Source organism: Palaemon carinicauda, chromosome 39 (assembly GCF_036898095.1).
Source record: "Palaemon carinicauda isolate YSFRI2023 chromosome 39, ASM3689809v2, whole genome shotgun sequence".
NCBI lineage: Eukaryota > Metazoa > Arthropoda > Malacostraca > Decapoda > Palaemonidae > Palaemon > Palaemon carinicauda.
Window position 1 is genome coordinate 10969318 of NC_090763.1, and position 27131 is coordinate 10996448.

General features: G+C 44.3%; 1 long non-coding RNA gene across 6 annotated transcripts in view; it reads left to right on the forward strand.

Annotated features, from left to right (window-relative positions):
* The window catches only part of LOC137631495 (uncharacterized), a 150829-nt gene that overhangs the window by 99064 nt on the left and 24634 nt on the right, over positions 1–27131 (forward strand). For 2 of the 6 annotated variants that reach the window (XR_011041898.1, XR_011041895.1), the window contains one exon: positions 15131–15237. The exons of 2 other annotated variants lie outside the window; for them this stretch is intronic. This is a non-coding gene — a long non-coding RNA (uncharacterized lncRNA). The remainder of the gene's footprint in view (positions 1–15130; positions 15238–27131) is intronic. 2 more of the 6 variants (XR_011041899.1, XR_011041896.1) reach the window with 1 other exon arrangement.

The window sequence follows — 27131 nt, forward strand, 5'->3', positions numbered from 1 at the left end:
TTGGAGATAAGAAGAATATGTCAGACCTAGAAGCCAGGTGTCTTTTTAATGAACATTTTAAAGAACATAGAGGATCAACTTTTATCTATACTGATGGCTCCAAATCTAATGCTGGCGTTGGATTTGGAGTACATAGTAATGGTTTTAATTGTAGAGGTGCACTTCCTCTGACCGCTTCCATATTTACTGCCGAACTGTATGGCATATTAACCGCTATTGAGAAAATAGCGTTGGAGAAGGAGGGTAATTTTACAATTTTTAGTGATGCAAGGAGTGTCCTTCAAGCTATAGAAGTTTTTAATTCTAATAACCCTTTAGTTTTAAAGATTTTAGAATGGCTTTTTATTACTGGATGGAGAGGTATAACAGTTCAGTTTTGTTGGGTTCCAGCACATGTAGGTGTGTCTGGGATTGAGAAGGCAGATTCACTGGCTAAGAAGGCTGCATCCGAGTTGCTGCCAAGAAGGTATCCCACTCCCTGTAATGATTTCTTACCTGACATCAAGAAATTGGTTTGCAATAAATGGCAACAGCAATGGGATAGCCTAGATGGCAATAAAATGCGAGAGGTAACAAATGACATATCTCCTTGGAGGTATAATATGATGCCCCGAAAATGGGAGAAGTCTCTTTGTCGTCTCCGTATTGGTCACACTCGGTTGACACACGAGTTTCTGCTGAAGGGCCAACACCAACCGTATTGTGACGACTGTTTAGTACCTCTAACAGTAAGGCATTTGTTGACCGAATGCCCCAATTATAACAACTTGCGGAATAGATATTTGTTTGAGGCTCGAGGTGAGGGTGGCAGGTTCATCCTTTCCAAGATTCTTGGAAATGATGTGTCCTACCATGCAAGTGGCATTTTTAGATTTATTTCAGAAGCAGGTCTTCTGAAAAATATTTAACTTTCATGACATTCAACTTTTATGATTTTAATTGTATACTCTTTTGTTTATTTTATTTTATTTTTTATTTTTGTATACATAAATTAAATGTTACCGGCGTCAATGACCTCAGATGTCAGGATGCCTGAAAACTTTAAATCAATCAATCAATCATGGGGGGCAGACCGCAATACTATTTTAGAATTATACAAGGCCTTGATTTTTTCCAAAATTAGTTATGGATGTGAAATATATTCTTCAGCCACCCCAAGCCGGTTAAAAATATTAGACTCGATACATCATGCAGGTATTAAGCTTTTAAAACCTCCCCTATCCCAAGTCTCCTTGTTGATGCTGGAGAGTTACCTCTAGACCTTTACCGAATGTCTTCCATTATTCGGTATTGGTTTAGATTGCAAAGACTCCCTAACACTCTAGTCTTTCAGACTGCAAGCCTTGTAAGACACGCATCATACTTTGAGTTGCACCCAAAATCTCCTCAACCTTATGGCTTTCGGGTGAAACGATTATTAAATAGTCTGGATATAATTAGAAATAAGGTACTTCCATTCAAGGTATCATCAACGCCTCATGGAAGTTACCAAAGATATCTTTTTGTAAATATTTTATTGGAGATGATAAGAATATGCCAGACCTAGAAGCCAGGTGTCTTTTTAATGAACATTTTAAAGAACATGAGGATCAACTTTTATCTATACTGATGGCTCCAAATCTGATGCTGGCGTTGGATTTGGAGTACATAGTAATGGTTTTAATTGTAGAGGTGCACTTCCTCTGACCGCTTCCATATTTACTGCCGAACTGTATGGCATATTAACCGCTATTGAGAAAATAGTGTTGGAGAAGGAGGGTAATTTTACAATTTCTGGGGGGCCTGTGACGGCCGGTGAGAAAGGTCCTTCCTTATACCTTTCCTAATATAAATCTTCCAAATATACTAGAGAAAGATAAAAGCATGGAATGCAGAGGTTACAACCCTCGCGCGAACACCTTGTAGGTGTCGTGTATTAAACAAAGGCGTGTGTAAACCACTATTCACAGGTTGTCTTCCATTTAGATAATCCCTTCATCAATGGGGAGGGCCGTGACAGGCCCTAGATAACATGGTTGAACTCCCCAACGACACCTACCACGCGCGCCCTCTAGGTCATCCTTCTTTAATTTGACTTTAAGCAAGCATAGTTTTTTTGGGCACAGTGTTTTTTCGAAGAATTTCTCGTTATTTCAACATGACTGACGTTGTTACTTCACCCTTACCAATGTTAAGTACCATAGTTTGTTTTGGCAGCTTTTGACAGTACCGGGCATTTGTTCTATTTCCATTATGGTGGTTTTTAGTTTTGGAAGCGATTGTCCTGCCGAGATATCGGCAGCCATTTTGGGTATGTTCGCTTCGGTAAATTTTCTAGTTAATTTTGCCCATCTGGTACTCTGTCAGATAGGTTATATCACTTACGTTTTATGGCCTTTTATGTTATCATTAATTATTATTAAATTTTACTATGGTATTTATTTGCTTACAAGTCCAATTTGGACCTACGAAGAATAGCGATTTAAGATAGCGTTTTAAAGCATAGTAACGATTTAAAGATTAGCGATTTAGTCTGTTAATTTGTACCCTCCTGGAGGGTTCGTTTTAGACTATATCCTTGTTTTTTTGTTACGTTGTCGTTATTCTTCGTTATTACTATTACTAAGAAAAGCAATCAATTTTATTAATTTTCTTATTTATTGTGTTATGTTAATTTTTAATATGTAACCTTGAGAGCGAAAGCATAGAGTGCTCGTTTCCTGTTCTACAGGTATGAGTTATCCTTTCTCTCGTTTTCTTTGAGTAAGAGAGGTGAATTTCCCGTTCTCCGTTTTTATACGATCACGGGTTATTCAGGCCTCTTCTCAGTATCAGAATTGATGATAGTACGTTTAATATTATAAACGATTTATTGATGTGGTTACTGTTAATATAGCTAACACTATTATTAGGTACGTTAGTGTATGAGTCATTAATTGGGGTCGTTTTATACCGACACCCTTAGCTCCGCCTTGAGTTATGCTTGGCTCCGCCTTGAGTTATGCTCCGCTATAATGGATACTCATTGGGTGAGAACTAGTTATCGTTCCGGAGCAGATTTTTGGAGTGCAACGGTGAAATCCGGCACTCGGACTCCGGCTGAAGCCTTTTACACACGAACCTTTGTCATGTTTGATCACAATTACACAGTTAAGGCCCCCGTTTTCATCGTATCTCCGGCTTCACTGGAGATAACTCATTCATTGAGGATAATGTTATCGTACCGGAGACGGTCACGATATCACGATGACGGACCTTTGCTACCGGACCTCCGGTAAAAACAGAGATCAAGCAGGAGTCCAGAACCGGAGTTAACAGTGTGATATCGATGAAGTTTAGAGATTCATGCTATGTGGTTACTGGTTTTCTATTATAATTTCTTATTTTATTAAGGTGTTAGCTACTACCATACTCACACATTAATCAAGATTTAAGTGTTTCTGATTCATAAGTCAATGACAAGAATCTCAAGGAACATCCAGACTTATATCTTCTTTCTTTTTACAGAAAGTCCGCTGCACTGCCAGGGGCTGCTCCGCTGCCTTTACTGATCCCATGGGCCATGATCTATGCCGGGCCCATGCCCATTGCGCCATATCCTTCTCTCGGGAACCGGGACAAGCCCCCTATACGATATGGTTTCCGGAGGCATGCATGCTCTGCTATGGGCTGTCAGCCCTACTCCTGAGCGAGGAGGTAAGTTGGTTCTAGTGTCCCTGTTAATATTCTTTGCGAAGAATTAATTGCTCTTTGTATATTGACTTCAGTTTTGACTTCATCATTAATTCCCTCTCCTCTTTCAGGCTGATGATGAATCTCTCAGGGAGGCGAGAGCTACTCTCCGGCCTTGGGTGTCAGGGTTTGGGAGGAATGCGCCTGCTGGCGCACCCTATCTTCTTGATGGAGACATGGCTTCTCGCCTATTCCCAGGCTCTACTACTGCAGCAGTTCCACCGGAGACAGCGGCCCCGTTAATTGAAGTGATTAGAGAAACCATTCTAACTGAGGAAGAGGTTTTAGTGACGGAGGCCGAGCCCTACCTAGGTCTGGACGAGGAACCCATGGATGAGCAGGTAGGTGGTGTTGAGTTGGTGGACCCCCTTTCACCCCACACTCCTTCCTCTTCTACTTCCTTTCACGGCTTTGATAAACCTACGGCTTCTCCTCTAGGTTCCTCCATTCCTGTACGACCCAAGGTGAAGCCACTACGTACCTTTAAGCCTTCAGCTTTGCCATTATCAGTGTCACCGGTTCCGGGACCCTCAAAGGATCCTGATGTTCATATTGCTATACCTAAAACCGTGACTCCTAAGAAGTCAAAGTCTACTAAGTCCAGGGCTTCGTTAGAGGATCAAGCTCGGGAGCCCCCTTTATCCGCCGCCATGGTCAGGGATATTGTGAAAGAGCAGATACAACAATATCTTCAACAGTCTAGGGCAGACCGAGGAGCTATGACGGAGCTCAAAGATATGGTGGCAAGTCTCATCCGCTCCGGAACTCAGATGCCCCCTCCTTCAGCCCCGGACGCATCGAAGTTACCTCCCTTCGAGAAAAACAACCCTTGGAGGTTTGCCTTACATGCTCCATATATTGATGGTGCCATAACTCTAGAGGGCATAGGCACCCGTCCTCTAGAGGACTTAGAATTTTACCCTCCGGGACTAGAATTCCCATTCAACGGCTTCGTCCGATTGAAAGAACATGCCTTGGTTAGGTTAGACAAGGTACCGAAGGAAACGGTAATATTCCCTAAAGAGCAGGCCCAATCTTTCTGGGCCAGGACGTTGTCAGACTGGGGTTGCACTAATTCCAAGCTCACCCCACACAAAGGAGCCTACACCATATTTACAGCTTCTCCAGGTATTACCTTGCCTATTACAGATAAAGTGGCAGCTCTTACTTTTCAGGCTATCAAAGAAGGTTCTGCCATGCCAGCTCTTAAAGAGACCGATCCCACCTCCATGCTCATTCCGAGTACCGTTACTATCTGGGATGATGCCCCCGCTACTTTCACAGTAGGGAAGTTAGACCCAGACTGTGCCTCTAATCTGTTCTCCGAGAAGCTTCCTAAATTACCAGATATTCTTCTCAAGACTGAGTTTGAGGCACGGAATAGGTTGGCTAGGTCTCTCCACTCCATTACCTCCGTGGAGTCCCTAACCTCACTTTACCCGACCGAGACCATGTTCCGGATATTCACAAAGAACCTGTCTCTGTCCTTCCAAATCGACTTACACGAGTTTTGTTCGGCTCGGGTTAGTTGCAGGAAGCACGTTCTTTCTGAGGCCACGATCAGGCATGAACCGAATAGGCTGATAGCTTCCCCCTGCTGGGGTAAGAACCTTTTTCCTCAGGAGGAGGTGAACAAGGTACTACAAGACGCTGCGAGAGCAAATCAAAATTTGCAAGTGAGGTGGGGCCTCACTGCCAAAAAGAGGGTTGAAGGGCAAAAACAAAACTTCTTCAGGAAGAAACAGAAGTTTGCCCCTTACAAGACGAGCCGAGGTCACTACCAACAATCGTCGATTGCCCACTCGTCTTCACAGTCTCCCACTGCTTCGTCTCCTCTACAGCCGAAACACCCTCAACAGGTGGTCTACCTCACTGCTCCCCCAGGTACCCAACCCAACCCCGTTTGGATGCCCTCACCCGCATACATCCCTAGCTACGGACCCTCAGGTCCCTTTCGTGGACACCAGAGAGGTAGCTACAGGGCTAGAGGACAGTTCCGTCAACGAGGCAGACCTAGGACAAGGGGTTCTCGAGGAGGGAAAGAACCTAGATTCACTCCCTCGCAATGATATAGTTCCGGTAGGGGGGAGACTTTACCACTTTCGAGACCGTTGGACCTTCAGTCCGTGGGCTCACAGCATTTTCTCCAAAGGCTTGGGGTGGAAATGGTCACGAGGTTCCCCTCCTCCACCAGTGACCTTCTTCCAGAGACCCACATCCATTCTGAGAGAGTACACCACCGAGTTACTACAGAAAAAAGCAATCAAACGGGTTCGATCGCTGAAGTTCCAAGGCCGCCTGTTCACAGTTCCGAAGAAAGGCTCGTCGGCATTGAGAGTGGTCCTGGACTTGTCAAAGCTAAATTCTTACATCCTCTGCGACAAGTTCCGGATGTTGACCATCTCTCAGGTACGTACCCTGCTTCCCCGTGGGGCCGTCACCACCTCTATCGATCTTACCGACGCCTATTATCACGTACCAATAGCTCGAAACTTCTCTCCTTACCTAGGTTTCCGTCTAGGCAGGAAAGCCTTTGCATTCAAAGTCATGCCCTTCGGCCTCAACATTGCACCCAGGATATTCACGAAACTGGGAGAGACGGTGCTAGAACAACTCAGGAACCAAGGGATTCAGATCGTTGCTTATCTGGACGATTGGCTTATTTGGGCTCGGTCAGCCCTGGAGTGCAACAGAGCTACGAAGAAAGTACTTCGTTTTCTCGCCAACCTGGGATTTCGGGTCAATCTCCAAAAATCCCGCCTACTTCCATCAGACCGCTTCGAATGGTTAGGCATACAGTGGGACCTTGCACGGCACAAGCTGGTTCTACCTCCCAAAAAGGTAAGAGAAATAGCTTCCAAGGTCAAGAATTTTCTAAAACACAGGCAGGTGTCCAGAAGAGCCTTAGAAAGAATCCTCGGCCTTCTGCAATTCGCCTCAGTAACAGATCGCCTATTGAAAGCCAAACTCAAAGACATCAATCGAGTTTGGAGAAAGAGAGCCACAGTACCTTTAAGAGACAAGGTCTCGAAAATCCCCTCTGTCTTGAAAATGAGATTACAGCCATGGTCCGAATCGAAGAACCTTTCCAAATCGGTTCCTCTTCAATTCCCACCCCCACAAGTGACAATTCATACAGACGCGTCTCTGAGTGGATGGGGGGGTTACTACGAACGTCAGATGTTTCAGGGCTCTTGGTCACCCGCCATGAAACACTTCCACATCAATGTTCTCGAAGCCATGGCAGTGTTCTTGACCCTGAAGAGGCTCTCTCCTCCGAGGTCGACCCACATCAGAGTAGTGTCAGACAGCACAGCCGTAGTACACTGCATCAACAGAGGAGGGTCCAAGTCGCCCAACCTGAATCAGATCCTGGTCACTATCTTCACCTTGGCAGCAGAAAAGAACTGGTTCCTGTCAGCAACCCACCTAGCGGGAGTCCAGAATGTGATAGCGGACTCACTATCCAGGATGAAACCACTGGAATCAGAATGGTCTCTGGACATAATTTAATTCCAGTGGATACTCAGGCTGGTTCCGGGCCTTCAGGTAGATCTATTCGCAACTCAGATGAATCACAAACTTCCTTGTTATGTGACACCAAACATGGACCCTCAGGCTTATGCCATAGACGCATTAACCCTGGATTGGAACCATTGGAGGAAGATTTACCTATTTCCACCAGTGAATCTTCTAATGAAAGTATTGCACAAACTACGCTCCTTCCGGGGGACAGTGGCCTTAGTAGCACCTCACTGGCCAAAGAGCAGTTGGTTTCCTCTCCTCCTCGAGCTGAAACTCCGACCCTTCCGGATTCCATTCCCCAAACTAACCCAAGTAATTCAAACACAGACTGTGTCAGATTCCTCAAGGATAGCCAAAACCCTAACTTTGTGGACTTCATGAAGTTTGCAGCTCATAAAGACGCAAACATTGACCCGGAAAACGTTCTCTTCATCGAAGCGGACAAAAGGGACTCGACAATTCGTCAATATGATTCGGCTGTTAAGAAATTAGCAGGTTTCTTAAAGAATTCAGACCACACTCGTATGACTCCGAATTTAGCCATCTCGTTCTTTAGGTTCTTATTTGACAAGGGCTTGGCAGCTAGCACTATAACTACCATCAAGTCAGCTTTGAAGAAGATATTCCTGGTTGGGTTTAACATTAATCTAGCTGATTCCTATTTCTCATCTATTCCAAAAGCATGTGCTAGGCTTCGGCCGTTGGATCGGCCACAAAAAGTCTCTTGGTCTCTGAACAATGTCCTCAAACTCGCGTCGGACACTGACAACGAGTCCTGCTCTTATATCACTCTGCTTAGGAAGACGTTATTTCTATCAGCTATGGCCTCAGGTGCTAGAATCTCAGAACTAGCAGCGCTCTCACGTAACCCGGAAAACATAGATTTCCTCCCTACAGGCGAAGTACTGCTTACCCCAGACAGAGTTTTCCTAGCAAAAAATGAGGACCCGCAAAATAGGTGGTCCCCTTGGAAGATCATCTCTCTTCCCCAGGATCCTTCGCTGTGTCCAGTCACTACTCTCAGGACCTTTTTAGCTAGATCTGCCACCCGCTCGTCTGGCCCCTTATTTATCAGGGAACAAGGTGGTACTTTGACCATTCAAGGTATCAGACAACAAATCCTCTACTTCATTAAACATGCTAACCCGGAATCATTTCCCCATGCTCATGATATACGGTCAATAGCTACCTCTATCAATTACTTCCAGAACATGGACTTTGATGACCTTAAAAAATACACGGGTTGGAAATCTCCTATGGTTTTCAAACGCCACTATCTAAAGAACTTACAGGCCCTTAAATACCCTACGGTTGCAGCGGGGAGTCTTATCTCCCCCCATTAATCTCTGATTATTTCTTTATTCCATCTCTTCTCTCCTCCCTCCTGACCACCTCTCACACCACGTCGCCACTCTCCTGGGTGGTTCGTTAGCCCTAAGTTATTTTGCCATGTTTAATTGTTATGATTTAACTGTTATTGTAATTACCATTCCTGTAAAGTTTAGATATGCTTAGACATGTAAGGTTGATTCCTTTCACGACGGGACACTCAGGTGATCCCTGGTCCTCATATTATTTTAGCATTACATCCCCTATGCCTATGGCTAGTTTATGATTTATGTTTACTTACAGTATTATATTATTGCCTTACATGGTGTTTGTTTTCTCCTTATTATGTTATTAATTTATTGGGCTTGGAAGGCATTCTCTGGTACATTCTCACCGGCCGTCACAGGCCCCCCAGAAAAGGGATTTTGACGAAGGAAAAATCTATTTCTGGGAAGAGGCCTGTGACGCCCGGTGAAACCCTTCCCGGTTATTTGATACGGACCCCACCCCTCTTTTTCCTTGCCAAGCCATATGTTCTTGCAGAAGGATGTCCTAGAGGGCGCGCGTGGTAGGTGTCGTTGGGGAGTTCAACCATGTTATCTAGGGCCTGTCACGGCCCTCCCCATTGATGAAGGGATTATCTAAATGGAAGACAACCTGTGAATAGTGGTTTACACACGCCTTTGTTTAATACACGACACCTACAAGGTGTTCGCGCGAGGGTTGTAACCTCTGCATTCCATGCTTTTATCTTTCTCTAGTATATTTGGAAGATTTATATTAGGAAAGGTATAAGGAAGGACCTTTCTCACCGGGCGTCACAGGCCTCTTCCCAGAAATAGATTTTTCCTTCGTCAAAATCCCTTTTTTAGTGATGCAAGGAGTGTCCTTCAAGCTATAGAAGTTTTTAATTCTAATAACCCTTTAGTTTTAAAGATTTTAGAATGGCTTTTTATTACTGGATGGAGAGGTATAACAGTTCAGTTTTGTTGGGTTCCAGCACATGTAGGTGTGTCTGGGAATGAGAGGGCAGATTCACTGGCTAAGAAGGCTGCATCCAAGTTGCTGCCAAGAAGGTATCCCATTCCCTGTAATGATTTCTTACCTGACATCAAGAAATTGGTTTGCAATAAATGGCAACAGCAATGGGATAGCCTAGATGGCAATAAAATGCGAGAGGTAACAAATGACATATCTCCTTGGAGGTATAATATGATGCCCCGAAAATGGGAGAAGTCTCTTTGTCGTCTCCGTATTGGTCACACTCGGTTGACACACGAGTTTCTGCTGAAGGGCCAACACCAACCGTATTGTGACGACTGTTTAGTACCTCTAACAGTAAGGCATTTGTTGACCGAATGCCCCAATTATAACAACTTGCGGAATAGATATTTGTTTGAGGCTCGAGGTGAGGGTGGCAGGTTCATCCTTTCCAAGATTCTTGGAAATGATGTGTCCTACCATGCAAGTGGCATTTTTAGATTTATTTCAGAAGCAGGTCTTCTGAAAAATATTTAACTTTCATGACATTCAACTTTTATGATTTTAATTGAATACTCTTTTGTTTATTTTATTTTATTTTTTATTTTTGTATACATAAATTAAATGTTACCGGCGTCAATGACCTCAGATGTCAGGATGCCTGAAAACTTTAAATCAATCAATCAATCATGGGGGGCAGACCGCAATACTATTTTAGAATTATACAAGGCCTTGATTTTTTCCAAAATTAGTTATGGATGTGAAATATATTCTTCAGCCACCCCAAGCCGGTTAAAAATATTAGACTCGATACATCATGCAGGTATTAAGCTTTTAAAACCTCCCCTATCCCAAGTCTCCTTGTTGATGCTGGAGAGTTACCTCTAGACCTTTACCGAATGTCTTCCATTATTCGGTATTGGTTTAGATTGCAAAGACTCCCTAACACTCTAGTCTTTCAGACTGCAAGCCTTGTAAGACACGCATCATACTTTGAGTTGCACCCAAAATCTCCTCAACCTTATGGCTTTCGGGTGAAACGATTATTAAATAGTCTGGATATAATTAGAAATAAGGTACTTCCATTCAAGGTATCATCAACGCCTCCATGGAAGTTACCAAAGATATCTTTTTGTAAATATTTTATTGGAGATGATAAGAATATGCCAGACCTAGAAGCCAGGTCTCTTTTTAATGAACATGTTAAAGAACATAGAGGATCAACTTTTATCTATTCTGATGGCTCCAAATCTGATGCTGGCGTTGGATTTGGAGTACATAGTAATGGTTTTAATTGTAGAGGTGCACTTCCTCTGACTGCTTCCATATTTACTGCCGAACTGTATGGCATATTAACCGCTATTGAGAAAATAGCGTTGGAGAAGGAGGGTAATTTTACAATTTTTAGTGATGCAAGGAGTGTTCTTCAAGCTATAGAAGTTTTTAATTCTAATAACCCTCTAGTTTTAAAGAATTTAGAATGGCTTTTTATTATTGGACGGAGAGGTATAACAGTTCAATTTTGTTGGGTTCCAGCACATGTAGGTGTGTCTGGGAATGAGAAGGCAGATTCACTGGCTAAGAAGGTTGCATCCGAGTTGCTGCCAAGAAGGTATCCCATTCCCTGTAATGATTTCTTGCCTGACATCAAGAAATTGGTTTGCAATAAATGGCAACAGCAATGGGATAGCCTAGATGGGAATAAAATGCGAGAGGTAACAAATGTCATATCTCCTTGGAGGTATAATATGATGCCCTGAAGATGGGAGACGTCTCTTTGTCGTCTCCGTGGTCACACTCGGTTGACACACGAGTTTCTGCTGAAGGGCCAACACCAACCGTATTGTGACGACTGTTTAGTACCTCTAACAGTGAGGCATTTGTTGACCGAATGCCCCAATTATAACAACTTAAGGAATAGATATTTGTTTGAGGCTCGAGGTGAGGGTGGCAGGTTCATCCTTGCCAAGATTCTTGGAAATGATGTGTCCTACTATGCAAGTGGCGTTTTTAGATTTATTTCAGAAGCAGGTCTTCTGAAAACTATTTAACTTTTATGATTTTAATTGAATACTCTTTTATATTTTATTTTATTTTTTATTTTTGTATACATAAATTAAATGTTACCGGCGTCAATGACCTTAGATGTCAGGATGCCTGAAAACTTTAAATCAATCAATCAATCAATCCAACCACACTCAACAAACTAATACACCTTCAATTGCAATACTCGTGTACATCTCCCTTACCTTTATATAGTGGTACAATACACGTACAGACCCAGTCCAATGGTATTATTGACAACATAACACATGCATCTAAACAATCTCGCCAACCATTTAAGTACAGTCACTCCACCTTCCTTTAACATCTGTCCTCACACCATCCATACCAGGTGCTTTTTCTACTCTCGTTTCATCTAGTGCTCTCTTCACTTCCTCTCTTGTAATCTTTCATTCTCATCTCCCATCACTGGTACCTCAACACCTGCAACAGTAATTTATATCTGCTTCCCTCTTATCGTCAACATTTGGTAAACTTTCAAAGTATTCTGCCCATATTCTCCTTGCCTCCTCTCCTTTCAATAACCTTCCATTTCCATTTTCACTCTCTTCAATTCTCAAACCACCTTTCCTTACTCTCATCACTTCTTTCCAAAAACTTCTCTTCATATGAACGACCCAATCCCTGACCCCACCGCCATTCAGCTGCCCTCTTTGTTTTACTTCCACATCTTTCTCTATCTTTTCATACTTCTCTACACTATTACTCTGCAGCTATTCTTCAAATGCAATCTCTTTTTTCTTCCACTTTTATCTTCACTCCTTTATTCCACCATTCACTATCCTTCCTCATACTGCCTCCAACAATCATCTTGCCACACTCACCACTTTCAATGACAACAGAATGTTCTTATACTAACTTCCACTCCTCTAAATTACCCGTTTCTCTGGTAATGTGATTATTACAGTATATGGTAACAAAAGACTAAATTAGCTCTTACATATTCAGAAATAAAGGCTAGAATCCAAAAGACTTGGTTGTCTGAATAGAGGAGGGGGGGGGGTCGACTAAATAGATGAGGGGGCCGGTTGCGAATATTAGGGAGAAGAGATTTTCTAGTGAAATTTCCTGTGTGTGAACTGTATGCTATACTCTTTTTTAGCTTAGCGTTTAATAATAATACTAATGATGATGTATCCGGATGTCGCAGTATGTATTATCAGGTAGGTTTTGATGTGTAACGTCATGGTATCGAAGGGGTTAAATCCTCTGACAGTCTCCTGACTGGGGTTCAGTGATCACTAGATCATAGACATGTTTGCCACCCATATGAACCCCAAACTACCAATGTGTTGTTCCCCAGTTCCAGACCCAAAACAGTAATGGAAGACTCTAAACGACACCGCTGGAATGGGATGGATTAATTATAATTTCTCCCTCGGTTCTGCCTGATCAGTTAGTTTCTGAACAAAACTAGGATATCACAAAACTTTAAGAGTAATGCTAGTTGTGTCAAAGTGACAGCAATTGCATTGGTACCTGGACCTTCTAAATCTTTAAGTAGAAGTTTCAATTGAAGTTTCAGATTGGCTAACCCCCTTTGTTAGCCTCGCATGAAAGTTAAACAAAGCAGCTCTTTATGGCTGGAAGTTATCTAACACTACCTCAGATGCCTTTTTGAGATGGACTGCTTAGCAACTTTTAAAATATCTCTGCTAGTCCTCCACAGTGGTCTATCAGGCAAAGTGGTAACTTTTCAATAATTAGTGTCATAGAAGGAACATTGCTCCACTCGAAGGCCAATATAGTACACTAATCCAATGTTAGCGTATTTTTTTGTTTTATGGCTGAAGGAGAAAGTTCTGTCACAGTGGTTAAAGGCTCTTTCAGCATTAAACCAGGTCTTTGGACTGAAGGGAATAAACCTTTCCTCCTTGTGGTATCTCTCGGCTTGAGTGAATTTTCGAGCAGTCTTGACCCCGTCAGGAAGTTGAACCCCCCTCCCTTTCAGTGTTGCACAACAGGGAATGGGAAGATCTTTTTCATTTGAACCAGAATTCATAGCTAAGACTAAAGTCCATCAATGACTGATAGTATATAATAATTGTTTATGGTATCAGTAGTCAATAAGGTAACTGATGATCCTGACGGTTTGTCACTACTTTGTCCTGTAACGGCAGTCTCCTATATCTAAAGTGTGGTACACTGTTTCGTCCTAACTAGTTTGAGTACACGTCGAAACAAGGGAGTAACCAAGAACCATTTCTTTCTAGTTACAAGAAACTATCATGTAAGCATAAAAATCTTTGGGAGAAGACTTGATTAGCTCCTCCCAAGTCTCAGGACATACCATTTGGTATTTCCTTAGCATTCTGAGAATACCACCTGATGGCACGGCTTCTCAGTGTTGGTGTCTGGACCACCTTCACTTTCTATTACTCGAGATTGTACCCACAGAGCTTTGCACTCATTCTCCTTGGATCTGGTGGTAGCTGCTCAGCACACACATTAAATCCTTTGCTCCTGTTGGACACATGAATGTCATGTCACCAGTTATTCTCAGACTAATTGAAGTATGAGAATAGTATGAAAGACCACCTTCACTTCACTTGAGATTGTACCCATAGAGATTTGCACTCATTCTCATTAGGTCTGGTGATAGCTGCTCAGCAGATATAAAACATCTGCTCCTTTAGGACATTCAAGAATGTCATGTCACCAATTATTCTCAGCCTAATTGAAGTATGAGAGTAGTATGAATGGTGCCTTCCTTCCTCTTTGGATCTTTCCTTACTTGGGTGTACCTATGCTGACGACCACTTGTGAAGGCAAGAAGACTTTGAGACATATATATTTGATATATTTATACTGTTAATATTTATGCTGTATTTATAATAGTTGTTCTAACGAAAACTCTAACTTGTCAGGTTGTGGCTCTTAACACTTTCCTCTAAATTCATCGTTCAGACAAATACCCAAACAAGGTCACCTAGAGTTTTTTCCCCCCATGAATAATGAGGTTTTGTATTTAAAAAGGAACAAAGTGCACATTTTTAAAGTAATTTGTATTTTTCCTAGCTATACAAACCTGTCATTTATTCAGATCTCCCCCTCATCCAATCCACAAGTCTAAAGCGAGGAGTAAGCCACAGGCTGTGACATGCCTACCGAGCGCAAATGGTAGCAGAAGGTAATCCTACAATATTGCCAGACTCACATGACTTAGATTTCGGTTGTAGCAAAACACCAATTGGGCCATATAAATGACTTTTGGTTTGTATAGCTAGGAAATATACAATTTACTTTAAACTATACCTCATTGAGTATTTTTATTTTACATTGCAATCACCGAATGCATCAAATGTTTGATTTGTTAATTTTTTTTTTGTGGAGTACCTATTTTATCCACACACGTTAAACTATCAAGCCGTTTCCTTATCAGCTGTAGACTTCACCTAATAAACAATATTGTAAAATGTTTTTATAAAGGTATTTATTAATTGCTTATTAGCTTGAAAGATTTCTAACTAGCTTTCCATTTCTTTCCATGCTGCAAATGTGGGGTTCTGGGGCTACCAAGGCGAAAGGGTGCAACTTTCTCTATAGTTTTGTGACCAGTGCAGACAGTTATAACTCTACAGCAGGTTAGAAGATTGATGGAAATTTTTCAGAATCTTGAATCTTGAGGTAAACTTTTTAAGACATTGCAGACACTGCTGAAGGTCATGTTAATGTAATAACCTTGAATGTCAACTGTGAAATTCCATCAAAATTGTTTTGGTCATGTCTTATTTACAAAATGCAAAAGTTTTATTTAGATTTCATGCGAGAAATACTATTCCAGATGAATTATTAGGACTCTGTCAAATATTAGGGAGACAGGTTATTTACAAATGTCATAAATTCAGGAAGTTCATAGTTTCAGTTTTGACTTCTGTAATTCTACTAATTTTGAGGTTGATGCATTCAGTAATGTGATGTGCTACCTACATGCAAGATTTTCATGGTAGTAAAGTATTGTATGTTGAAGTACACATTGGATGAACTATTCAAACTAGACTAGCAAGATGTTTTCTGATGCTGAAGGAGTAGTGAAAGCTTAAAAGTAACTAGTGCTCATGGCATAGGAGCCTAACAAGGTCCTTGCATGTTGAAGTTTTAAATGTTAATACCAGGCACAGAAAAAAAAATTAGATACTACCGCGAGAGAGTTATGGTCATTTGACTGGCCAGACAGTACTACATTGGATTCTTCTCTCTAGTTACGGTACATTTTCCCTTTGTCTACAGATAGTCTGGCCTATTGTTTACGTATTCTCATCTGTCCCCATACACCTGACAACACTTGAGATTACCAAACAATTCTTCTTCACCCAAGGGGTTACTTCACTATCATTGTTCAGTGGCCACTTTCCTTTAGGTAAAGTTAGAAGACTCTCTTTAGGTTTGGTAAGCAGCTCTTTTAGAAGGACACGCCATAATCAAACCATTGTTCTCTAGTCTTGGATAGTGCCATAGCCTCTGTACCATGGGCTTCCACTGTCTTGGGTTAGAGTTCTCTTGGCTTGAGGGTACACTTGGGCACACTATTCTATCTTATTTCTCTTCCTCGTGTTTTGTTAAGTTTTTATAGTTTATAAAGGCGATATTTAAGGGATTTTGACGAAGGAAGAATCTATTTCTGGGGAGAGACCTGTGTGTTACGGCCCTTCCCTTTGATGAAGGAATTATCTAAATTGAAAACAGCCTGTGAATAGTGGTTTTCACACGCCCCTGATGTATACACAACACCCACGAGGTGCTCGCGCGAGGGTAGTAACCTCTGCATCCCATGCTTTTATCTTTCTCTGGTATATTTGGAAGATTTATATCAGAAAAGTGTAAAGAAGGACTCTTTTCACCGGCCGTCACAGGTCGACCCAGAAATTTTAATGTTATTCTTAAAATATTTTATTTTTCCCTATTTGCTTTCCTCACCGGGCTATTTTCCTTGTTGGAGCCCCTGTGCTTATAGCATCCTGCTTTTCCAACTAGGGTTGTAGCTTAGCAAGTAATAATAGTAATAGTGCTTTAAGGCATACATGAGCCATGTGGATGTTACTTGAAGCCGCTGTGAGGCCTTGGGCCAAGCCAAACAGAACTCTTTGTAGGGAAGTTTGTAGTAAGTAAACCTCTTTACTTATCTTTAGTGTTAGTTTGGACCCTAGCTTTCTGTCCTTTTACATTACTTTCATTTCCACTTGATTTCTTCCATTTTATTGTCAACCTCTGCTTATATAAGAACAGATGTAACTGCGAGGTTTTCTGGCAAGTTGCACTTTGGCACTGAAGGGCCTGTCATAGCCCACATTTCTTAAAACCAATCTCAACAGCACCTTTTTGAAGAGCATAATTTATGTGAAAGTGTATTATAAAAATGAAAATTCCTGTCATGAGCACCCCTTGAATTGATTTTTAGGAGTGTTTATTAGCCAGGCTACTATGAAGGATAGGCAGTGCTATTGAAAAGTTTTTTTGTGTAAAGGTAGGTAGTCTTGAATAGTATCATTAAAGTTTTGAAGTCTTAATAATAATGTAATTGTTCCGTAACCGAAATACAAACCATGCTATTTACATTGGGTTTACTTTCGGCGTAGCTGAAATGACGAGCCAATAGATTTTAACGAGGGTTAACTACCCCCGCGCTAGTTAGCGGGGGGTTAGAGGAAGGGGTAGCTTGCTACCCCTCCCTCCCCACACACCGGTGATTTGTCTCACTTCACTTTTGGCTCGGACGATGTGCAGACGTGTCTATCGTCCTCGTTGTTGACAGCCTTAATCTTTTTCTTTGCTTTTCCTCAGTTGTGTGTTTGGAAGTTGGCCTCGCCCTTTGGTATTCATCATGCGCAAGTGCCCTGGGATCGCCGGCTGCCTTTGCGGTACCTTCATGTTGGCGGTGGATACCGATCCTCACACCCTTTGCCCGCAGTGTCGAGGCCGACGGTGTGACAGGGAAAATACGTGCAGTGAGTGTAGGGAGTGGTCTGCCTCCCAGTGGGAGAGGTTTGCCCGCTGGCGTAAGAAGTCCAAGAGAGTCCGTTCTCCTTCAGGGGCTGCCTTGAAGGAGGAAGGCTCTAGGGGGACTTCTTCCGCCGCCCAAACCTCCTCCGAAGCTCCCACGCGTGCGGCCTCTCGTGAGAGGCCTCCGAGTGGTAGCGCAGACCCTTGTTCTGTTTCCCGAACTCGGGGTGCGGGAGAGGGCGTCGCCTCCCATAGCGGGGCGGCTCCCCCTCCTCCCCCGGGGAAGGATTTTGATAACGTTGATAACTCTGTCTCTAACGATCTTTTTCAGCTTTGGGCTTCCTTGGGGCTTAAGGGCCTGCCCTCCAAGGAAGCCCTGTTTGACCTTATTCAGTTGGGGGCCGCTGTCAAGCAGTCGCCGGTGATAGCAGAGGTAGATCCTCTGCCTATCGTCGACGTCGTGGTGGCAGAGGCTTCCGACGGGTCTGGTCAAACCTCTGCGGCTCCTGATGTTGCTGACGTTGCTGAAGGCTCTCCTCTCCCCTCCAAACATCCTTCGAAGTGGGAAGTGGGTCCCACGGTCTCTCCTGCGGCTACGTCTCCCCCTCGGGGGAGCGCTCTGACTGAGCCTCCTCTTCGGAGGACTGATGATCCTGATGGCCTCCCTCGGGTATCCCATTCCCTGTAATGATTTCTTACCTGACATCAAGAAATTGGTTTGCAATAAATGGCAACAGCAATGGGATAGCCTAGATGGGAATAAAATGCGAGAGGTAACAAATGTCATATCTCCTTGGAGGTATAATATGATGCCCCGAAAATGGGAGACGTGTCTTTGTCGTATCTGTATTGGTCACACTCGGTTGACACACGAGTTTCTGCTGAAGGGCCAACACCAACCGTATTGTGACAACTGTTTAGTACCTCTAACAGTAAGGCATTTGTTGACCGAATGCCCCAATTATAACAACTTGCGGAATAGATATTTGTTTGAGGCTCGTGGTGAGGGTGGCAGGTTCATCCTTGCCAAGATTCTTGGAAATGATGTGTCCTACTATGCAAGTGGCATTTTTAGATTTATTTCAGAAGCAGGTCTTCTGAAAATTATTTAACTTTTATGACATTCAACTTTTATGATTTTAATTGAATATTCTTTTATTTTTTATTTTATTTTATTTTTTATTTTTGTTTACATAAATTAAATGTTACCGGCGTCAATGACCTTAGATGTCAGGATGCCTGAAAACTCTAAATCAATCAATCAATCAATCATGGCCGCCTTCGCCGTAAGGCTCGTCGTCCTCTTCGTCGCAGGGGCCTCCCGTCCCCCTATAAGGGTGTCAAGAGGCGCCTCTTCGAGTCTTCGCCTCCTCCGTCCTCCGATGAGGACCATCCTCGCCGGGAGCAGACTATAGCAGCCGCGTCCTTAGACCACTCCGGGGATTGTTCGCGATCTCCTACGCCTGCCAGACCTTCCACCTCCTGCGCAGATGGCCAGCAGACTCCTGAACTTGTCAGCCGACAGGCACCGGTCCCTTCGGGGCAAAGGGATGTCTCCCACGGTGTGGGGTCTTCCCTAGCGCGTCAAGGTTCCCCTGTGCGCCCTCCTGTGCGTTCACGAGCAGTAGCGCGTAAGCGCGCTCCATCTTTGCAGTCTCCTGACTCACCTCGCCAGCGCTCTCCTGTTCGCCAGCGCTCTCCTGATCGCCAGCGCTCTCCTGATGGTCAACGCCCCCCTGCGCGCCAACGCTCTCCTGTGGACAACATACAACCTCCTGTTCCTGTTATGCGCCCAGCGCGCCAACGGTCACCTGAGAGCACAAGATCTCCTGTTCGTCAGCGCGCACCTGTGCATCCAGTTCCTGACACGCGCCCACGCTCCCTAGATCTCTGGATCTGGACGCGGGCAAGGATTTAACTCCTCCTCGCTCACGCGTTCCTGCTCGTCATCCTTCTCCTGCGCAGCAACGCGCACGGTCTCCTGCGCAGAAACGCGCACGGTCTCCTGCGCAGCAACGCGCACGGTCTCCTGCGCAGCAACGCGCACGGTCTCCTGCGCAGCAACGCGCACGGTCTCCTGCGCAGCAACGCGCACGGTCTCCTGCGCAGCAACGCGCACGGTCTCCTGCGCATGCATCCAGAGTTCCTGCACGCCCACGCGCCCACGCGCCCAAGTGCCTTCTCTTCCTGAGCCCGTTCGCGAGCATTCGCCTTTGCGTGTCGCGCCTCTTACTCCTGCGCAGCGATCTCCAGCGCGTCGGCGATCTCCAGCGCGTCGGCGATCTCCTGACCGCCCGTGCGATCTCCTGACCGCCCGTGCGATCCATCGCCTGCTCGCAAGCGCTCTCCTACGCGTCAGCGCCACCCGGATCTTGACAGACATAGGTCTCCTGCGATCAGCTCGCCCACACGTAGTCGTTCGCCTGCGCGTTATATGCGCCATCGCTCGTCAACGCGCCATCACGCGTCAATGCGCTATCGTTCGCCGACTCGCCATCGCTCGCCCATGCGTCACAGGTCTCCAGGACACCATCGTTCCCCTGCGCTGTACTTTTCTCCTGGCCCTCAGCGATCTCCTGTGCGCCCGCGCGTCCCCTCGCCCGCGCGCCCGTTCGCCCGCGCGCCCGTTCGCCCGCGCGCCCGTTCGCCCGCGCGCCCGTTCGCCTCCGCGCCCACTCGCCCCCGCGCAATCGCTCCAGCGCTCGTTTATCTCCGCGCGAATACGCCCCCTCGCACGTGATCCATTGGAAACTCCCCCGCGCGAACACCAGCGCGACCCCCCGCGCGCCCCCTGTTCTCGTCGGGTTCCGCAGCTCGTGGCGGCTGTAGGGACGCCTGTTTCCAGGTGGCAGTCAGGATCACCTCCGCGCAAGCGCAGGTCTCTCTCGCAGGACAAGGAAGAATCGTCGGAGAGGTCAAGGCAACTTTCTTCCCATTCTTTTTTGCAGGTAGGCCCAGTTGTGTCCACTCTGAAGGGTCAGGCGATCCCCTTCCCTCCAGCGGGAATTATGGACTTTGTGTCCGTATCTCGGCAGTCCTGGTTTGGTCCTCTGATGCGGGCGTTAGCGAAGGCTATGAAGCCGGCACTCGCCGATCTAGGACTCAAGCCAACGACGGCCTCGCCCCCGCTGAAGAGAAGGAGAGGAGTGGACTTCGTGGTGACTTCTCCCAGGGAGAAGTTGGTTCCTAAGAGGTCCGCCAGGAAGGCTCCATCCCCTTCGCAGTCGTTTTCTCCTTCTCCTGTGGACGAGGCCTTTCCGTCCTCAGGAGAATCCAGCGAGGCGGCGGTCTCTCCCTCGGCACCAAGGGGGAAGTCTCCTCCTCGTGGAGGGGAATCGTCTCGCGTGGAAGGTACCTTCCAGACCTCTTTGCTGGAGTCTTGTATCCCGCCCAGGAGGGAACCCAAGGACTCTCAGACAATTCTGAAGTCCTCTTCGCGAATTCGTCAGAAACCAGCCAGACCCCGGGAGAACGTCCACGTGTCTCCCCAGGAAGAGCTTCCGGGGACAGGAGACTTAGCTGCCAGTCCGCAGGGAGGAGAGCAGCACGAGTCTGAGCATGCCTTCTGGCAGGTCTTGGGCCTGATGAGACAGCTCAACAGGTTCAAGGACCCAGTGATCGCCACTCGTGAGGGCAAGGACACGGTCCTGGATCAGGTCTATGGAACTCAGAAGCCCCCAAAGGCCAGTGCGGCCCGGTCCTGGTCCCAGGGGGTGAAGAGTGCCAGAGACAGGGTCAACGCTCAGCTCTCAGACCTCGCCGCCTCCAGTCGTTCCTCTGCCGGGAACAGACTCCTCCCACCTCCTCGTCTACAGCAGAGGAGGTATTTTGAGATCGTGGGGGAGTACCTCGCTCTTCCCCTCCACCATTCAGTGGAAGAGCTTACTAGGGGAGTTCCACTTGAGAAGCTCTCCTTCCAGCAGGTGACATTCTCGGCGTCGGAGATCCTGAGCCAGGAGAAGGTCGCGAAGTGTGCCATGCAGGCCACTTCGTGGCTGGATGTCTGGCTGGGTTCTCTGGGCATCCTATTGCGCTCCAAGGATCTGTCTAAGGAGAGCAATAGGAAGGCCCTGGAGACCTTCCTCCTCTCGGGCACTCGCTCCATCGAGTTCCTGGCACACCAGGTTACCAACCTGTGGGCCAACTCGGTGCTGAAGCGTCGTGATGCGGTGACCGAGAAGATCCACCCGAAGGTCCCCGCCGTGGATGTCTGCAAGCTCAGACACTCCTCCATCCTTGGGGGAAGTTTGTTCGAGCCCCAAGATTGGAACGCACAGCTGAGAGGTGGAGGAAGTCTAACCAGGACTCCCTCCTCCAAAGGGCCCTTGCATCTCGGCCCTACAACCCTCTTAATGAGAGAATGCCTTGATGAAGTCATTGAGCTTCAGCACGGCATTTCATTCCCGTGCTGAAACTTGGTGACGGGCAAGAGGGCTCTCGAACTTGGGGAAATTGCTCCCCCAGTTCGAATCTAAATTTCTCTCTTTCATCTTTTTCTAACTCTTTATATGGCTTCAACCTTCTCCTAATATTATAAACTTTCCTTCATGTTGCTGTCCCAACCCTATGAGTAAAATTTCCCATATGTATGTGTATATATTTACATATATATGTGTGTTTATTATTTTTTTTCTCTTTTTATGGCATGGATGTTTCTACATCTATTATTGCCACTTGGGCGGATGTTTCTACATCCGGTATTGCTGCCTGCTTTGATGAATGGGAAGGGTGTCACGGTTGGGAGGTGTTTGTGCTCAAAGCTATATGTGAGAGTATTGGATGATCTCAGCCATCCCGAAGATGGTTTGGACCTTTTTGGCGGAACTATTCTCAAGTGTTGGGTCTTCGGAATCCAGGGGGATCCAACGCTTGGGGTAGGACTCTCGGCTTTTGGCCGGAAGCCTGTCATTACAGATATGGGGAGGATGATTCCATAGTTTCTTGGTCTCAGTCCTAACAGGCGGGTTCAGCTTACACCTGTGCCTCTATATCTGTTTTGATGCTATCCTTCGGGTAGGGTATGGAGTGGACCATCTGGGAAGTATACTCTCACTGTGCCGGTAGTGGAGAGTGTAAATCTCCTTCCCAACATGTGATGCCTTAATGTTCTCAAGCAGGTAAATCAAACTTCAAAAAATCACTCTTCTCTCTTCTTTTTTTATGATGGAATCTTGTGAAAATGACCCCACCTCCCCTGGATATGCTGACTCGCCCCCGGCACTGTTGACGACCTCTGGCAATTCATTTAAAGAAAACTCCGTTGACGACGTAGGAACTAAAAAGGACTATTCTTTAAACACTCGGAAAAAGGGTAATTTGGGCAACACAGGAAAACTGAAAGTCCTGCACGTTACCCAAATCCCTTTGGAAGCTAATTATGATGTGCTACATAAAATATTTGAGTGTTACGGATCAATAAATGAAATTAGAATGAAACTTCAAGATGATGATTGGGAATCTTGGTTATCATTTAATTGTCACGAGGAAGCATTTAATGCAAGCTGTAACATTGTTGATATTAAAGTAGGTAATATGAATGTTAAGGGTGCTCTGTGTGATGGGGCACCTAAAGATCTGGATGTCTACAGACCAGCAGACTGGGCTGATAAAGATATAGAGGCAGATATGCCATCCCAAAGAAAGCCAAAACCACCAATGTGGCTTCTTGCTCAATCTGTAGGAGGTACGGAAAATTATTTCAAGATATGCAAATTTCTTCAGAGGAAGGTAGGTACGATCGCACCTGGAGATATATCTCGATTTGGGAAGAAAAGTTTCTTGATAAAGGCCAAGTCATACACACAGTCTGTTATACTGTCTAATTTGAAGACAGTAAATGATGATATAAAATTGGACATCAAACCCCATCTAAACTTTAGCTATGGAAGGGGAGTGGTTTTTAATAGGGATCTGTATGAATTTACTGAAGAGGAGATATTGGCAATGTGTCCCCTATCAGTGTGGAAAGTACATAAAGTACCTGGAACATCAATGATTGTTCTTACTTTCCAGGATGCTGATGTACCTTTCCACATAGACATAGAAAACGAAAGGATCAGAGTTCAACCTTTTAAGCAGAAGCCACTGCAATGTTATAATTGCTTTAAATTTGGACATCCTTCCAAAGTTTGCAATAATGAAAAAAATTTGTAATACTTGCTCCAAAATTTATCATGGGGATTGTACACTTGAGGCAAGGTGCTTAAACTGCAACTCTAATCATAAATCTAATGATAGGAGCTGCCAGTTTTATAAGTTAGAAGAGGCTGCCCTCAATAAATCAATTATTGAACATGTAAGCGTGGGGCATGCCAAGAGATTATTAAATAAATCTAATACTTATGCAAAAACATTAAAAACAGGAGAAAAAGTTCCTCGGGAATCATCTCACCCACCTACTACTGTAGGTAGTTCTCGAAAAAGGAATTCACAATCTATTGATAAAGTGCTGCATAAGACAAGAACATCTCCTCCTAAAGATTTATCATTGAGTATCAACAAAAAGACATTGCCCACCACTATCAAACCTTTGTCCCCCATTACAAAGGATAGTACTAACCTCTCCCAGGCCATATCCTTGCCTGATTTAATGGAGATTCCACCTGACACCAAGTTATCAGGTGTACCTGTAGTGGGGAAGGTACAAAAACCTGGTAACTTGCAACCTATTAATCGTAAAAGAGAGAGACCTCCATCTCTCTCACCCCCTTCCATAAGAAATACTAGAATTATGACATCAAATAAATATGATGTTTTGTCTGTTGATGTTGGCGATCAACCAGAAGACAATTTAAATAAATCAGAAATTCAAGTTGAGGTCCACCATCCCCCTCAACAAATATATAAAAAAGATACAAAGAAAAACTCCAACGTAAAACCCAACATAACAAGACCATCTCTGAAGAAACCTACAAGTAATAATGTTAGATTAAAAACTGCTAATGGGAAGACCTCACCCAAGACGTCTTCCAGAAATAATCCATAGTTTTCTCCTCCATTTTGCAATGGAACTGTCAGGGTTTGAGGGCGAAATATGAAGAACTTAAGCTCCTAATTCATGAGCATTCCCCCATAATAGTATGTCTACAGGAAAGTATGCTTGATTCTAACACTCCTAGTCCTCGAGAGTATGTTAGCTATAGAACACCATATAATCAACAAGCAGGGAGCCATGGCGGAAGTCTCATGTACATTCGTCGAGATGTTCCCCAAATACTCATGTCTATACGTACAACCCTGCAGGCAGTTGTTGTACAAATTGATATAGGGAGAAAATATACAATATGCTCTCTGTACTTACCTCCAAATGATGATATTTTATATGATGATTTAGTAGAAGTTATTCAACAACTCCCTCAACCTTTTCTCTTACTGGGAGATATGAATGGTAGACATCCTTTATGGGGTGATGTTTTGGCCAACACAAGGGGCAATATTATCTCATCAATTGTGGAGAATGAGGATGTGGGGCTCCTTAATACAGGAGAGCCCACGCACTTCCATGTTCAGACAGGTACTTTGTCATGCATTGACCTTTCAATTGCAAGCTCTAACTGCCTTCTTGATTTTGATTGGAGGACATTAGATGATTGGCATACTAGTGATCATGCACCAATCATTATAAACACCAACAAGGGTCCACCTTTGCAAAGATCGCCACGTTGGAATCTAGAGAAGGCAGACTGGGTTAAATTTTCTGAGCTAAGTGAAATTGAAGGGAGAGCAGAACAGTTTGAAAGTATTGATGATGCCATAGACCTGCTGAATGGAACTCTTCATACAGCAGGAGTCAATTCAATTCCCAAAACAACAGGATTATTCAAACGACGACCAGTCCCGTGGTGGTCTTCAGAACTAACTGCACTCCACAGAGCCACAAGAAGAAGATCTCTTAACACGATTGCGTAGACTCCGAACTGATGAGAATTTAATTATGTACAAGAAATGTAGAGCACAGTTCCGTCGTGCCATGAAAGAAGCAAGGCGCCAGTCATGGATGTCTTTTGTTTCCTCCATTAACAGTAGAACACCACCATCTTCTGTGTGGAGGAAAGTAAAAAAGATAGCTGGCAAATTCACCCCCAACCCACCACCAGTGTTGAAGGTGAATGGCCAGTATGTAACTGAAGCAAATGAAGTTAGCAATGCCCTGGCTAATCATTTTTCAAATGTATCCAGCAAGTGTGAAGGAGCCCCTGGTCACCAGTATAGGAGCACTGAAGAAAAGAAAATTTTAAATTTTGCAACAAGAAGGGAAGAGTCGTATAATTCTCCTTTCACTGAAAGAGAATTTGATTCCGCACTTGCTCATTGCAACGATACAGCCCCTGGACCCGATGGAATTCCATATGCAATGATTAAACATGTACATTTTAATACAAAGCTATTTATTTTAAGTATTATTAATAGAATATGGCATGATCATAGCTACCCAAGTGTTTGGGAACTAGCCATTATTTTAGCCTTTTTAAAACCCGGTAAAGACAAGTTTTTAGCAGCAAACTATCGTCCTATTGCATTGACATCTTGTTTATGTAAAATCATGGAGAAGATGGTCAATGCAAGGCTGATATGGTACCTTGAAAAGAAAGGTATTTTATCACCGATTCAATGTGGATTCCGAAAAATGCACTCAACGACTGATGTGTTGATACGACTTGAGTCATCTATTTGTGAAGCCTTTGCTTCCAAACAGCACCATGTTACAGTATTTTTTGACCTTGAAAAGGCATATGATACCACATGGAGATATGGTATTCTTAAAACCATTCATGAATTGGGATTGAGAGGAGAGCTGCCACTATTTATTCAGGCATTTCTTTCACATAGAGTTTTTCAAGTGAGAGTGGGGAAACTCTATCAGAGAGTAAGTGCCAGGAAGAAGGAGTTCCTCAGGGTAGTGTGCTGAGTGAAACCCTTTTTGCACTAGCAATTAATGGGATATCCTCAGCCATTCCCCAGGATGTTCTCTCAACACTATTTGTGGATGATCTCTCAATATCATTTGCTGGCACTAGAATGGCAATGGTTGAGAGAAAAATCCAACTCTCTATTGATAAAATTATCCAGTGGGCTGACATGAATGGATTTAAGTTCTCGACAAGTAAAACTACCATTGTCCATTTTTGTCGTATCCGGGGAGTACATCCAGACCCGGATATATACATTAAAGGTCAACGGATACCATGTGTATCGGAAACCAAATTTTTAGGTTTGATATTTGACTGTAGACTTACATGGGTTTCTCACCTAAAAGCGCTAAAAGCTAAATGTGTTGAAGCTCTGAATATCTTAAAAGTATTGTCCCATACATCATGGGGGGCAGACCGCAATACTATTTTAAAATTATACAAGGCCTTGATTTTTTCCAAAATTAGTTATGGTTGTGAGGTATATTCTTCAGCCACCCCAAGCCGGTTAAAAATATTAGACTCTATACATCATGCAGGTATTAGATTATCTACTGGAGCTTTTAAAACCTCGCCTATCCCAAGTCTCCTTGTTGATGCTGGAGAGTTACCTCTAGACCTTTACCGAATGTCTTCCATTCTTCGGTATTGGTTTAGAATGCAAAGACTCCC